Raw genomic sequence first — 13697 nt, forward strand, 5'->3', positions numbered from 1 at the left:
TGTCTCCTCACTACCACCATCATGTCCCCTCACTACCACCATCACTCCACCGCACCTCCATCATGTCTCCTCACTATCACCATCATGTCCCCTCACTACCACCATCACTCCTCCCCACGTCCATCATGTCTCCTCACTACCACCATCACTCCACCCCACCTCCATCATGTCTCCTCACTATCACCATCATGTCCCCTCACTATCACCATCACTCCTCCCCACCTCCATCATGTCCCCTCACCACATGTGGCAGTGATTGCGCTAATACACATCCCCTCATCTACAGCCCAGTAATAGCGCCCAATGTGCAGACAGAGCGGGTCAGGTGACCACTGCAGGCGATCCCCGCTCCTCACACAGGCGACTCCTCCCTCCCCCCTATCGCCGGCATCTATGGACGGAGGGGCGGAGGGAACAGCTCCAGTTACCATGGCAATCATTCGGCGACTCGCTGTCACGTGGTGGCTGCAGATGGTGACGTCAACCAGGGGCGGGGCAGTAAAGGGAGTCGCTGAGGTGACGTCACCACTCTCAGCTGTTCTCTGTATAATGAAGGCCGGAGACGGGGAGGCCGCGGCCTGACAGCGCCCGAGGGAGAGAGCGCGGCGCCGGGACCGCGCCCGAGGGAGAGAGCGCGCCGCCGGGACCGCGCCCGAGGGAGAGAGCGCGCCGCCGGGACCGCGCCCGAGGGAGAGAGCGCGCCGCCGGGACCGCGCCCGAGGGAGAGAGCGCGGCGCCGGGACCGCGCCCGAGGGAGAGAGCGCGCCGCCGGGACCGCGCCCGAGGGAGAGAGCGCGCCGCCGGGACCGCGCCCGAGGGAGAGAGCGCGCCGCCGGGACCGTGCCTGAGGGTGAGTGTGGCCTGTGGTGTGGAGACACCTGCACCTACCGCTCCTTGTGCCCGTAGTCTCTGCCCTACTGCCCCCGAGTAACAGTGCGACTGCCCCCGACCACCGCCTGCCCCCGAGTAACAGTGCGACTGCCCCCGAGTAACAGTGCGACTGCCCCCGACCACCGCCTGCCCCCGAGTAACAGTGCGACTGCCCCCGACCACCGCCTGCCCCCGAGTAACAGTGCGACTGCCCCCGACCACCGCCTGCCCCCGAGTAACAGTGCGACTGCCCCCGAGTAACAGTGCGACTGCCCCCGACCACCGCCTGCCCCCGAGTAACAGTGCGACTGCCCCCGAGTAACAGTGCGACTGCCCCCGACCACCGCCTGCCCCCGAGTAACAGTGCGACTGCCCCGACCACCGCCTGCCCCCGAGTAACAGTGCGACTGCTCCCGACCACCGCCTGCCCCCGAGTAACAGTGCGACTGCCCCGACCACCGCCTGCCCCCGAGTAACAGTGCGACTGCCCCGACCACCGCCTGCCCCCGAGTAACAGTGCGACTGCCCCGACCACCGCCTGCCCCCGAGTAACAGTGCGACTGCCCCGACCACCGCCTGCCCCCGAGTAACAGTGCGACTGCTCCCGACCACCGCCTGCCCCCGAGTAACAGTGCGACTGCCCCGACCACCGCCTGCCCCCGAGTAACAGTGCGACTGCCCCGACCACCACCTGCCCCCGAGTAACAGTGCGACTGCCCCGACCACCGCCTGCCCCCGAGTAACAGTGCAACTGCCCCGACCACCGCCTGCCCCCGAGTAACAGTGCGACTGCTCCCGACCACCACCTGCCCCCGAGTAACAGTGCAACTGCTCCCGACCACCGCCTGCCCCCGAGTAACAGTGCGACTGCCCCGACCACCGCCTGCCCCCGAGTAACAGTGCGACTGCTCCCGACCACCGCCTGCCCCCGAGTAACAGTGCGACTGCCCCGACCACCGCCTGCCCCCGAGTAACAGTGCGACTGCCCCGACCACCGCCTGCCCCCGAGTAACAGTGCGACTGCCCCCGACCACCGCCTGCCCCCGAGTAACAGTGCGACTGCCCCGACCACCGCCTGCCCCCGAGTAACAGTGCGACTGCTCCCGACCACCACCTGCCCCCGAGTAACAGTGCAACTGCTCCCGACCACCGCCTGCCCCCGAGTAACAGTGCGACTGCCCCGACCACCGCCTGCCCCCGAGTAACAGTGCGACTGCCCCCGAGTAACAGTGCGACTGCCCCGACCACCGCCTGCCCCCGAGTAACAGTGCGCCTGCCCCCGAGTAACAGTGCGACTGCCCCGACCACCGCCTGCCCCCGAGTAACAGTGCGACTGCCCCCGAGTAACAGTGCGACTGCCCCGACCACCGCCTGCCCCCGAGTAACAGTGCGCCTGCCCCCGAGTAACAGTGCGACTGCTCCCGACCACCGCCTGCCCCCGAGTAACAGTGCGACTGCTCCCGACCACCACCTGCCCCCGAGTAACAGTGCGACTGCCCCGACCACCGCCTGCCCCCGACCACCGCCTGCCCCCGAGTAACAGTGCGACTGCTCCCGACCACCGCCTGCCCCCGAGTAACAGTGCGACTGCCCCGACCACCGCCTGCCCCCGAGTAACAGTGCGACTGCCCCGACCACCGCCTGCCCCCGAGTAACAGTGCGACTGCCCCCGAGTAACAGTGCGACTGCCCCGACCACCGCCTGCCCCCGAGTAACAGTTCGCCTGCCCCCGAGTAACAGTGCGACTGCTCCCGACCACCGCCTGCCCCCGAGTAACAGTGCGACTGCTCCCGACCACCACCTGCCCCCGAGTAACAGTGCAACTGCTCCCGACCACCGCCTGCCCCCGAGTAACAGTGCGACTGCTCCCGACCACCGCCTGCCCCCGAGTAACAGTGCGACTGCCCCCGACCACCGCCTGCCCCCGAGTAACAGTGCAACTGCTCCCGACCACCGCCTGCCCCCGAGTAACAGTGCGACTGCCCCGACCACCGCCTGCCCCCGAGTAACAGTGCGACTGCTCCCGACCACCACCTGCCCCCGAGTAACAGTGCAACTGCTCCCGACCACCGCCTGCCCCCGAGTAACAGTGCGACTGCCCCGACCACCGCCTGCCCCCGAGTAACAGTGCGACTGCCCCCGAGTAACAGTGCGACTGCCCCGACCACCGCCTGCCCCCGAGTAACAGTGCGCCTGCCCCCGAGTAACAGTGCGACTGCCCCGACCACCGCCTGCCCCCGAGTAACAGTGCGACTGCCCCCGAGTAACAGTGCGACTGCCCCGACCACCGCCTGCCCCCGAGTAACAGTGCGCCTGCCCCCGAGTAACAGTGCGACTGCTCCCGACCACCGCCTGCCCCCGAGTAACAGTGCGACTGCTCCCGACCACCACCTGCCCCCGAGTAACAGTGCGACTGCCCCGACCACCGCCTGCCCCCGACCACCGCCTGCCCCCGAGTAACAGTGCGACTGCTCCCGACCACCGCCTGCCCCCGAGTAACAGTGCGACTGCCCCCGACCACCACCTGCCCCCGAGTAACAGTGCGACTGCTCCCGACCACCGCCTGCCCCCGAGTAACAGTGCGACTGCTCCCGACCACCGCCTGCCCCCGAGTAACAGTGCGACTGCCCCCGACCACCACCTGCCCCTGAGTAACAGTGCGACTGCTCCCGACCACCGCCTGCCCCCGAGTAACAGTGCGACTGCCCCGACCACCGCCTGCCCCCGACCACCGCCTGCCCCCGAGTAACAGTGCGACTGCCCCGACCACCACCTGCCCCCGACCACCACCTGCCCCCGAGTAACAGTGCGACTGCTCCCGACCACCACCTGCCCCCGAGTAACAGTGCGACTGCCCCGACCACCGCCTGCCCCCGACCACCGCCTGCCCCCGAGTAACAGTGCGACTGCCCCGACCACCACCTGCCCCCGACCACCGCCTGCCCCCGAGTAACAGTGCGACTGCTCCCGACCACCACCTGCCCCCGAGTAACAGTGCGACTGCTCCCGACCACCGCCTGCCCCCGAGTAACAGTGCAACTGCCCCCGACCACCACCTGCCCCCGAGTAACAGTGCGACTGCTCCCGACCACCGCCTGCCCCCGAGTAACAGTGCGACTGCTCCCGACCACCGCCTGCCCCCGAGTAACAGTGCGACTGCCCCCGACCACCACCTGCCCCCGAGTAACAGTGCGACTGCTCCCGACCACCGCCTGCCCCCGAGTAACAGTGCGACTGCTCCCGACCACCACCTGCCCCCGAGTAACAGTGCGACTGCCCCGACCACCGCCTGCCCCCGACCACCGCCTGCCCCCGAGTAACAGTGCGACTGCTCCCGACCACCACCTGCCCCCGAGTAACAGTGCGACTGCCCCCGACCACCACCTGCCCCCGAGTAACAGTGCGACTGCTCCCGACCACCGCCTGCCCCCGAGTAACAGTGCGACTGCTCCCGACCACCGCCTGCCCCCGAGTAACAGTGCGACTGCCCCCGACCACCACCTGCCCCCGAGTAACAGTGCGACTGCTCCCGACCACCGCCTGCCCCCGAGTAACAGTGCGACTGCTCCCGACCACCACCTGCCCCCGAGTAACAGTGCGACTGCCCCGACCACCGCCTGCCCCCGACCACCGCCTGCCCCCGAGTAACAGTGCGACTGCCCCGACCACCGCCTGCCCCCGACCACCACCTGCCCCCGAGTAACAGTGCGACTGCCCCCGACCACCACCTGCCCCCGAGTAACAGTGCGACTGCTCCCGACCACCGCCTGCCCCCGAGTAACAGTGCGACTGCCCCCGACCACCACCTGCCCCCGAGTAACAGTGCGACTGCTCCCGACCACCGCCTGCCCCCGAGTAACAGTGCGACTGCTCCCGACCACCACCTGCCCCCGAGTAACAGTGCGACTGCCCCGACCACCGCCTGCCCCCGACCACCGCCTGCCCCCGAGTAACAGTGCGACTGCTCCCGACCACCGCCTGCCCCCGAGTAACAGTGCGACTGCCCCCGACCACCACCTGCCCCCGAGTAACAGTGCGACTGCTCCCGACCACCGCCTGCCCCCGAGTAACAGTGCGACTGCCCCGACCACCGCCTGCCCCCGACCACCGCCTGCCCCCGAGTAACAGTGCGACTGCCCCGACCACCACCTGCCCCCGACCACCACCTGCCCCCGAGTAACAGTGCGACTGCTCCCGACCACCACCTGCCCCCGAGTAACAGTGCGACTGCCCCGACCACCGCCTGCCCCCGACCACCGCCTGCCCCCGAGTAACAGTGCGACTGCCCCGACCACCACCTGCCCCCGACCACCGCCTGCCCCCGAGTAACAGTGCGACTGCTCCCGACCACCACCTGCCCCCGAGTAACAGTGCGACTGCTCCCGACCACCACCTGCCCCCGAGTAACAGTGCGACTGCCCCCGACCACCACCTGCCCCCGAGTAACAGTGCGACTGCTCCCGACCACCGCCTGCCCCCGAGTAACAGTGCGACTGCTCCCGACCACCGCCTGCCCCCGAGTAACAGTGCGACTGCCCCCGACCACCACCTGCCCCCGAGTAACAGTGCGACTGCTCCCGACCACCGCCTGCCCCCGAGTAACAGTGCGACTGCCCCGACCACCGCCTGCCCCCGACCACCGCCTGCCCCCGAGTAACAGTGCGACTGCCCCGACCACCACCTGCCCCCGACCACCACCTGCCCCCGAGTAACAGTGCGACTGCTCCCGACCACCACCTGCCCCCGAGTAACAGTGCGACTGCCCCGACCACCGCCTGCCCCCGACCACCGCCTGCCCCCGAGTAACAGTGCGACTGCCCCGACCACCACCTGCCCCCGACCACCGCCTGCCCCCGAGTAACAGTGCGACTGCTCCCGACCACCACCTGCCCCCGAGTAACAGTGCGACTGCTCCCGACCACCACCTGCCCCCGAGTAACAGTGCGACTGCCCCCGACCACCACCTGCCCCCGAGTAACAGTGCGACTGCTCCCGACCACCGCCTGCCCCCGAGTAACAGTGCGACTGCTCCCGACCACCGCCTGCCCCCGAGTAACAGTGCGACTGCCCCCGACCACCACCTGCCCCCGAGTAACAGTGCGACTGCTCCCGACCACCGCCTGCCCCCGAGTAACAGTGCGACTGCTCCCGACCACCACCTGCCCCCGAGTAACAGTGCGACTGCCCCGACCACCGCCTGCCCCCGACCACCGCCTGCCCCCGAGTAACAGTGCGACTGCTCCCGACCACCGCCTGCCCCCGAGTAACAGTGCGACTGCCCCCGACCACCACCTGCCCCCGAGTAACAGTGTGACTGCCCCCGACCACCGCCTGCCCCCGAGTAACAGTGCGACTGCTCCCGACCACCGCCTGCCCCCGAGTAACAGTGCGACTGCTCCCGACCACCGCCTGCCCCCGAGTAACAGTGCGACTGCCCCCGACCACCACCTGCCCCCGAGTAACAGTGCGACTGCTCCCGACCACCACCTGCCCCCGAGTAACAGTGCGACTGCTCCCGACCACCGCCTGCCCCCGAGTAACAGTGCGACTGCTCCCGACCACCGCCTGCCCCCGAGTAACAGTGCGACTGCTCCCGACCACCGCCTGCCCCTGAGTAACAGTGCGACTGCCCCCGACCACCGCCTGCCCCCGAGTAACAGTGCGACTGCTCCCGACCACCGCCTGCCCCCGAGTAACAGTGCGACTGCCCCCGACCACCACCTGCCCCCGAGTAACAGTGCGACTGCTCCCGACCACCGCCTGCCCCCGAGTAACAGTGCGACTGCCCCCGACCACCACCTGCCCCCGAGTAACAGTGCGACTGCTCCCGACCACCTCCTGCCCCCGAGTAACAGTGCGACTGCTCCCGACCACCGCCTGCCCCCGAGTAACAGTGCGACTGCTCCCGACCACCACCTGCCCCCGAGTAACAGTGCGACTGCCCCGACCACCGCCTGCCCCCGACCACCGCCTGTCCCCGAGTAACAGTGCGACTGCCCCAACCACCACCTGCCCCCGACCACCGCCTGCCCCCGAGTAACAGTGCGACTGCCCCCGACCACCACCTGCCCCCGAGTAACAGTGCGACTGCTCCCGACCACCGCCTGCCCCCGAGTAACAGTGCGACTGCTCCCGACCACCACCTGCCCCCGAGTAACAGTGCGACTGCCCCGACCACCGCCTGCCCCCGAGTAACAGTGCGACTGCCCCGACCACCACCTGCCCCCGACCACCGCCTGCCCCCGAGTAACAGTGCGACTGCTCCCGACCACCGCCTGCCCCCGAGTAACAGTGCGACTGCCCCCGACCACCACCTGCCCCCGAGTAACAGTGCGACTGCTCCCGACCACCGCCTGCCCCCGAGTAACAGTGCGACTGCCCCCGACCACCACCTGCCCCCGAGTAACAGTGCGACTGCTCCCGACCACCGCCTGCCCCCGAGTAACAGTGCGACTGCTCCCGACCACCACCTGCCCCCGAGTAACAGTGCGACTGCCCCGACCACCGCCTGCCCCCAAGTGACAGTGTGACTTCCCCCGACCACCAACTACCCCCGAGTAACAGTACGACAGCTCCCGACCACCACCTGCCCCCGACCACCGACTGCCCCGACCACCGCCTGCCCCCGAGTGACAGTGCTGCTGCCCCCGACCATCAACTACCCCCGAGTAACAGTACGACAGCTCCCGACCACCACCTGCCCCCGACCACCGACTGCCCCGACCACCGCCTGCCCCCGAGTGACAGTGCTGCTACCCCCGACCATCAACTACCCCCGAGTAACAGTACGACAGCTCCCGACCACCACCTGCCCCCGACCACCGACTGCCCCGACCACCGCCTGCCCCCGAGTGACAGTGCTGCTGCCCCCGACCATCAACTACCCCCGAGTAACAGTACGACAGCTCCCGACCACCACCTGCCCCCGACCACCGCCTGCCCCCAAGTGACAGTGTGACTTCCCCCGACCACCAACTACCCCCGAGTAACAGTACGACAGCTCCCGACCACCACCTGCCCCCGACCACCGACTGCCCCGACCATCGCCTGCCCCCGAGTGACAGTGCTGCTGCCCCGACCACCGCCTGCCACCGAGTAACAGTGCTGCTGAACCCCGACCACCCCCTGCCCCCGAGTAACTGTGTGACTGCCCCGACCACCACCTGCCCCCGAGTAACAGTGTGACTGCCCCGACCACCGCCTGCCCCCAAGTGACAGTGCGACTGCCCCCGACCACCACCTGCCCCTGACCACCGCCTGCCCCCAAGTGACAGTGTGACTTCCCCCGACCACCAACTACCCCCGAGTAACAGTACGACAGCCCCCGACCACCGACTGCCCCGACCACCGCCTGCCCCCGAGTAACAGTGCGACTGCCCCGACCACCGCCTGCCCCCGAGTAACAGTGCGACTGCCCCGACCACCGCCTGCCCCCGAGTAACAGTGTGACTACCCCCTACCACCAACTACCCCCGAGTAACAGTACGACAGCTCCCGACCACCACCTTGCCCCCGACCACCGACTGCCCCGACCACCGCCTGCCCCCGAGTAACAGTGCGACTGCCCCGACCACCGCCTGCCCCCGAGTAACAGTGCGACTGCCCCGACCACCGCCTGCCCCCGAGTAACAGTGTGACTGCCCCCGACCACCAACTACCCCCGAGTAACAGTACGACAGCTCCCGACCACCGACTGCCCCGACCACCGCCTGCCCCCGAGTAACAGTGCGACTGCCCCGACCACCGCCTGCCCCCGAGTAACAGTGCGACTGCCCCGACTACCGCCTGCCCCCGAGTAACAGTGCTGCTGCCCCGACCACCGCCTGCCCTGAGTAACTGCGACTGCCCCGACCACCGCCTGCCCCCAAGTGACAGTGCGACTGCCCCCGACCACCACCTGCCCCTGACCACCGCCTGCCCCCAAGTGACAGTGTGACTTCCCCCGACCACCAACTACCCCCGAGTAACAGTACGACAGCTCCCGACCACCACCTGCCCCCGACCACCGACTGCCCCGACCACCGCCTGCCCCGAGTAACAGTGCGACTGCCCCGACCACCGCCTGCCCCCGAGTAACAGTGTGACTGCCCCCGACCACCAACTACCCCCGAGTAACAGTACGACAGCTCCCGACCACCACCTGCCCCCGACCACCGACTGCCCCGACCACCGCCTGCCCCCGAGTAACAGTGCGACTGCCCCGACCACCGCCTGCCCCCGAGTAACAGTGCGACTGCCCCGACCACCGCCTGCCCCCGAGTAACAGTGCTGCTGCCCCGACCACCGCCTGCCCTGAGTAACTGTGCGACTGCCCCGACCACCGCCTGCCCCCAAGTGACAGTGCGACTGCCCCCGACCACCACCTGCCCCTGACCACCGCCTGCCCCCAAGTGACAGTGTGACTTCCCCCGACCACCAACTACCCCCGAGTAACAGTACGACAGCTCCCGACCACCACCTGCCCCCGACCACCGACTGCCCCGACCACCGCCTGCCCCCGAGTGACAGTGCTGCTGCCCCGACCACCGCCTGCCCCCGAGTAACAGTGCGACTGCCCCGACCACCGCCTGCCCCCATGACAGTGCTGCTGCCCCGACCACCGCCTGCCCCCGAGTGACAGTGCTGCTGCCCCGACCACCGCCTGCCCCCGAGTGACAGTGCTGCTGCCCCGACCACCGCCTGCCCCCGAGTAACAGTGCTGCTGCCCCGACCACCGCCTGCCCCCATGACAGTGCTGCTGCCCCGACCACCGCCTGCCCCCGAGTGACAGTGCTGCTGCCCCCGAGTGACAATGTGACTGCTCCCGACCACCGCCTGCCCCCGAGTAACAGTGCGACTGCCCCCTACCACTCCCTGCCCTGAGTAACTGTGCGACTACCCCGACCACCGCCTGCCCCCGAGTAACAGTGCGACTACCCCGACCACCGCCTGCCCCCGAGTAACAGTGTGACTGCCCCGACCACCGCCTGCCCCCAAGTGACAGTGCGACTGCCCCCGACCACCACCTGCCCCTGACCACCGCCTGCCCCCAAGTGACAGTGTGACTTCCCCCGACCACCAACTACCCCCGAGTAACAGTACGACAGCTCCCGACCACCACCTGCCCCCGACCACCGACTGCCCCGACCACCGCCTGCCCCCGAGTGACAGTGCTGCTGCCCCGACCACCGCCTGCCCCCGAGTAACAGTGCTGCTGCCCCGACCACCGCCTGCCCCCATGACAGTGCTGCTGCCCCGACCACCGCCTGCCCCCGAGTGGCAGTGCTGCTGCCCCCGAGTGACAGTGTGACTGCTCCGACCACCGCCTGCCCCCAAGTGACAGTGCGACTGCCCCCGACCACCACCTGCCCCTGACCACCGCCTGCCCCCAAGTGACAGTGTGACTTCCCCCGACCACCAACTACCCCCGAGTAACAGTACGACAGCTCCCGACCACCGACTGCCCCGACCATCGCCTGCCCCCGAGTGACAGTGCTGCTGCCCCGACCACCGCCTGCCACCGAGTAACAGTGCTGCTGCCCCGACCACCACCTGCTCCCGAGTAACAGTGCTGCTGCCCCGACCACCCCCTGCCCCCGAGTAACTGTGCGACTGCCCCCGACCACCACCTGCCCCTGACCACCGCCTGCCCCCAAGTGACAGTGTGACTTCCCCCGACCACCAACTACCCCCGAGTAACAGTACGACAGCTCCCGACCACCACCTGCCCCCGACCACCGACTGCCCCGACCACCGCCTGCCCCCGAGTGACAGTGCTGCTGCCCCTACCACCGCCTGCCCCCGAGTAACAGTGCTGCTGCCCCGACCACCGCCTGCCCCCATGACAGTGCTGCTGCCCCGACCACCGCCTGCCCCCGAGTAACAGTGCGACTGCCCCCGACCACCACCTGCCCCCGAGTAACAGTGCGACTGCTCCCGACCACCGCCTGCCCCCGAGTAACAGTGCGACTGCTCCCGACCACCGCCTGCCCCCGAGTAACAGTGCGACTGCCCCCGACCACCACCTGCCCCCGAGTAACAGTGCGACTGCTCCCGACCACCGCCTGCCCCCGAGTAACAGTGCGACTGCCCCGACCACCGCCTGCCCCCGACCACCGCCTGCCCCCGAGTAACAGTGCGACTGCCCCGACCACCACCTGCCCCCGACCACCACCTGCCCCCGAGTAACAGTGCGACTGCTCCCGACCACCACCTGCCCCCGAGTAACAGTGCGACTGCCCCGACCACCGCCTGCCCCCGACCACCGCCTGCCCCCGAGTAACAGTGCGACTGCCCCGACCACCACCTGCCCCCGACCACCGCCTGCCCCCGAGTAACCGTGCGACTGCTCCCGACCACCACCTGCCCCCGAGTAACAGTGCGACTGCTCCCGACCACCACCTGCCCCCGAGTAACAGTGCGACTGCCCCCGACCACCACCTGCCCCCGAGTAACAGTGCGACTGCTCCCGACCACCGCCTGCCCCCGAGTAACAGTGCGACTGCTCCCGACCACCGCCTGCCCCCGAGTAACAGTGCGACTGCCCCCGACCACCACCGGCCCCGAGTAACAGTGCGACTGCTCCCGACCACCGCCTGCCCCCGAGTAACAGTGCGACTGCTCCCGACCACCACCTGCCCCCGAGTAACAGTGCGACTGCCCCGACCACCGCCTGCCCCCGACCACCGCCTGCCCCCGAGTAACAGTGCGACTGCTCCCGACCACCGCCTGCCCCCGAGTAACAGTGCGACTGCCCCCGACCACCACCTGCCCCCGAGTAACAGTGTGACTGCCCCCGACCACCGCCTGCCCCCGAGTAACAGTGCGACTGCTCCCGACCACCGCCTGCCCCCGAGTAACAGTGCGACTGCTCCCGACCACCGCCTGCCCCCGAGTAACAGTGCGACTGCCCCCGACCACCACCTGCCCCCGAGTAACAGTGCGACTGCTCCCGACCACCGCCTGCCCCCGAGTAACAGTGCGACTGCTCCCGACCACCGCCTGCCCCCGAGTAACAGTGCGACTGCCCCCGACCACCACCTGCCCCCGAGTAACAGTGCGACTGCTCCCGACCACCACCTGCCCCCGAGTAACAGTGCGACTGCTCCCGACCACCGCCTGCCCCCGAGTAACAGTGCGACTGCTCCCGACCACCGCCTGCCCCCGAGTAACAGTGCGACTGCTCCCGACCACCGCCTGCCCCTGAGTAACAGTGCGACTGCCCCCGACCACCGCCTGCCCCCGAGTAACAGTGCGACTGCTCCCGACCACCGCCTGCCCCCGAGTAACAGTGCGACTGCCCCCGACCACCACCTGCCCCCGAGTAACAGTGCGACTGCTCCCGACCACCGCCTGCCCCCGAGTAACAGTGCGACTGCCCCCGACCACCACCTGCCCCCGAGTAACAGTGCGACTGCTCCCGACCACCGCCTGCCCCCGAGTAACAGTGCGACTGCTCCCGACCACCGCCTGCCCCCGAGTAACAGTGCGACTGCTCCCGACCACCACCTGCCCCCGAGTAACAGTGCGACTGCCCCGACCACCGCCTGCCCCCGACCACCGCCTGTCCCCGAGTAACAGTGCGACTGCCCCAACCACCACCTGCCCCCGACCACCGCCTGCCCCCGAGTAACAGTGCGACTGCCCCCGACCACCACCTGCCCCCGAGTAACAGTGCGACTGCTCCCGACCACCGCCTGCCCCCGAGTAACAGTGCGACTGCTCCCGACCACCACCTGCCCCCGAGTAACAGTGCGACTGCCCCGACCACCGCCTGCCCCCGACCACCGCCTGCCCCCGAGTAACAGTGCGACTGCCGCGACCACCACCTGCCCCCGACCACCGCCTGCCCCCGAGTAACAGTGCGACTGCTCCCGACCACCGCCTGCCCCCGAGTAACAGTGCGACTGCCCCCGACCACCACCTGCCCCCGAGTAACAGTGCGACTGCTCCCGACCACCGCCTGCCCCCGAGTAACAGTGCGACTGCCCCCGACCACCACCTGCCCCCGAGTAACAGTGCGACTGCTCCCGACCACCGCCTGCCCCCGAGTAACAGTGCGACTGCTCCCGACCACCACCTGCCCCCGAGTAACAGTGCGACTGCCCCGACCACCGCCTGCCCCCAAGTGACAGTGTGACTTCCCCCGACCACCAACTACCCCCGAGTAACAGTACGACAGCTCCCGACCACCACCTGCCCCCGACCACCGACTGCCCCGACCACCGCCTGCCCCCGAGTGACAGTGCTGCTGCCCCCGACCATCAACTACCCCCGAGTAACAGTACGACAGCTCCCGACCACCACCTGCCCCCGACCACCGACTGCCCCGACCACCGCCTGCCCCCGAGTGACAGTGCTGCTACCCCCGACCATCAACTACCCCCGAGTAACAGTACGACAGCTCCCGACCACCACCTGCCCCCGACCACCGACTGCCCCGACCACCGCCTGCCCCCGAGTGACAGTGCTGCTGCCCCCGACCATCAACTACCCCCGAGTAACAGTACGACAGCTCCCGACCACCACCTGCCCCCGACCACCGCCTGCCCCCAAGTGACAGTGTGACTTCCCCCGACCACCAACTACCCCCGAGTAACAGTACGACAGCTCCCGACCACCACCTGCCCCCGACCACCGACTGCCCCGACCATCGCCTGCCCCCGAGTGACAGTGCTGCTGCCCCGACCACCGCCTGCCACCGAGTAACAGTGCTGCTGAACCCCGACCACCCCCTGCCCCCGAGTAACTGTGTGACTGCCCCGACCACCACCTGCCCCCGAGTAACAGTGTGACTGCCCCGACCACCGCCTGCCCCCAAGTGACAGTGCGACTGCCCCCGACCACCA

General features: G+C 69.1%; 1 protein-coding gene across 2 annotated transcripts in view; it reads left to right on the top strand.

Annotated features, from left to right (window-relative positions):
• The first annotated feature begins 519 nt into the window (after positions 1 to 519).
• The window catches only part of TRIM3 (tripartite motif containing 3), a 92560-nt gene continuing 79382 nt past the window's right edge, over positions 520 to 13697 (top strand). The window contains exon 1 of one of the 2 annotated variants that reach the window (XM_077298985.1): positions 520 to 850. The gene's annotated coding sequence lies outside the window, so the exon portion shown is untranslated. The remainder of the gene's footprint in view (positions 851 to 13697) is intronic. The other variant, XM_077298986.1, reaches the window with a different exon arrangement.

The sequence above is a fragment of the Ranitomeya variabilis genome, chromosome 3, assembly GCF_051348905.1.
Source record: "Ranitomeya variabilis isolate aRanVar5 chromosome 3, aRanVar5.hap1, whole genome shotgun sequence".
Lineage (NCBI taxonomy): Eukaryota > Metazoa > Chordata > Amphibia > Anura > Dendrobatidae > Ranitomeya > Ranitomeya variabilis.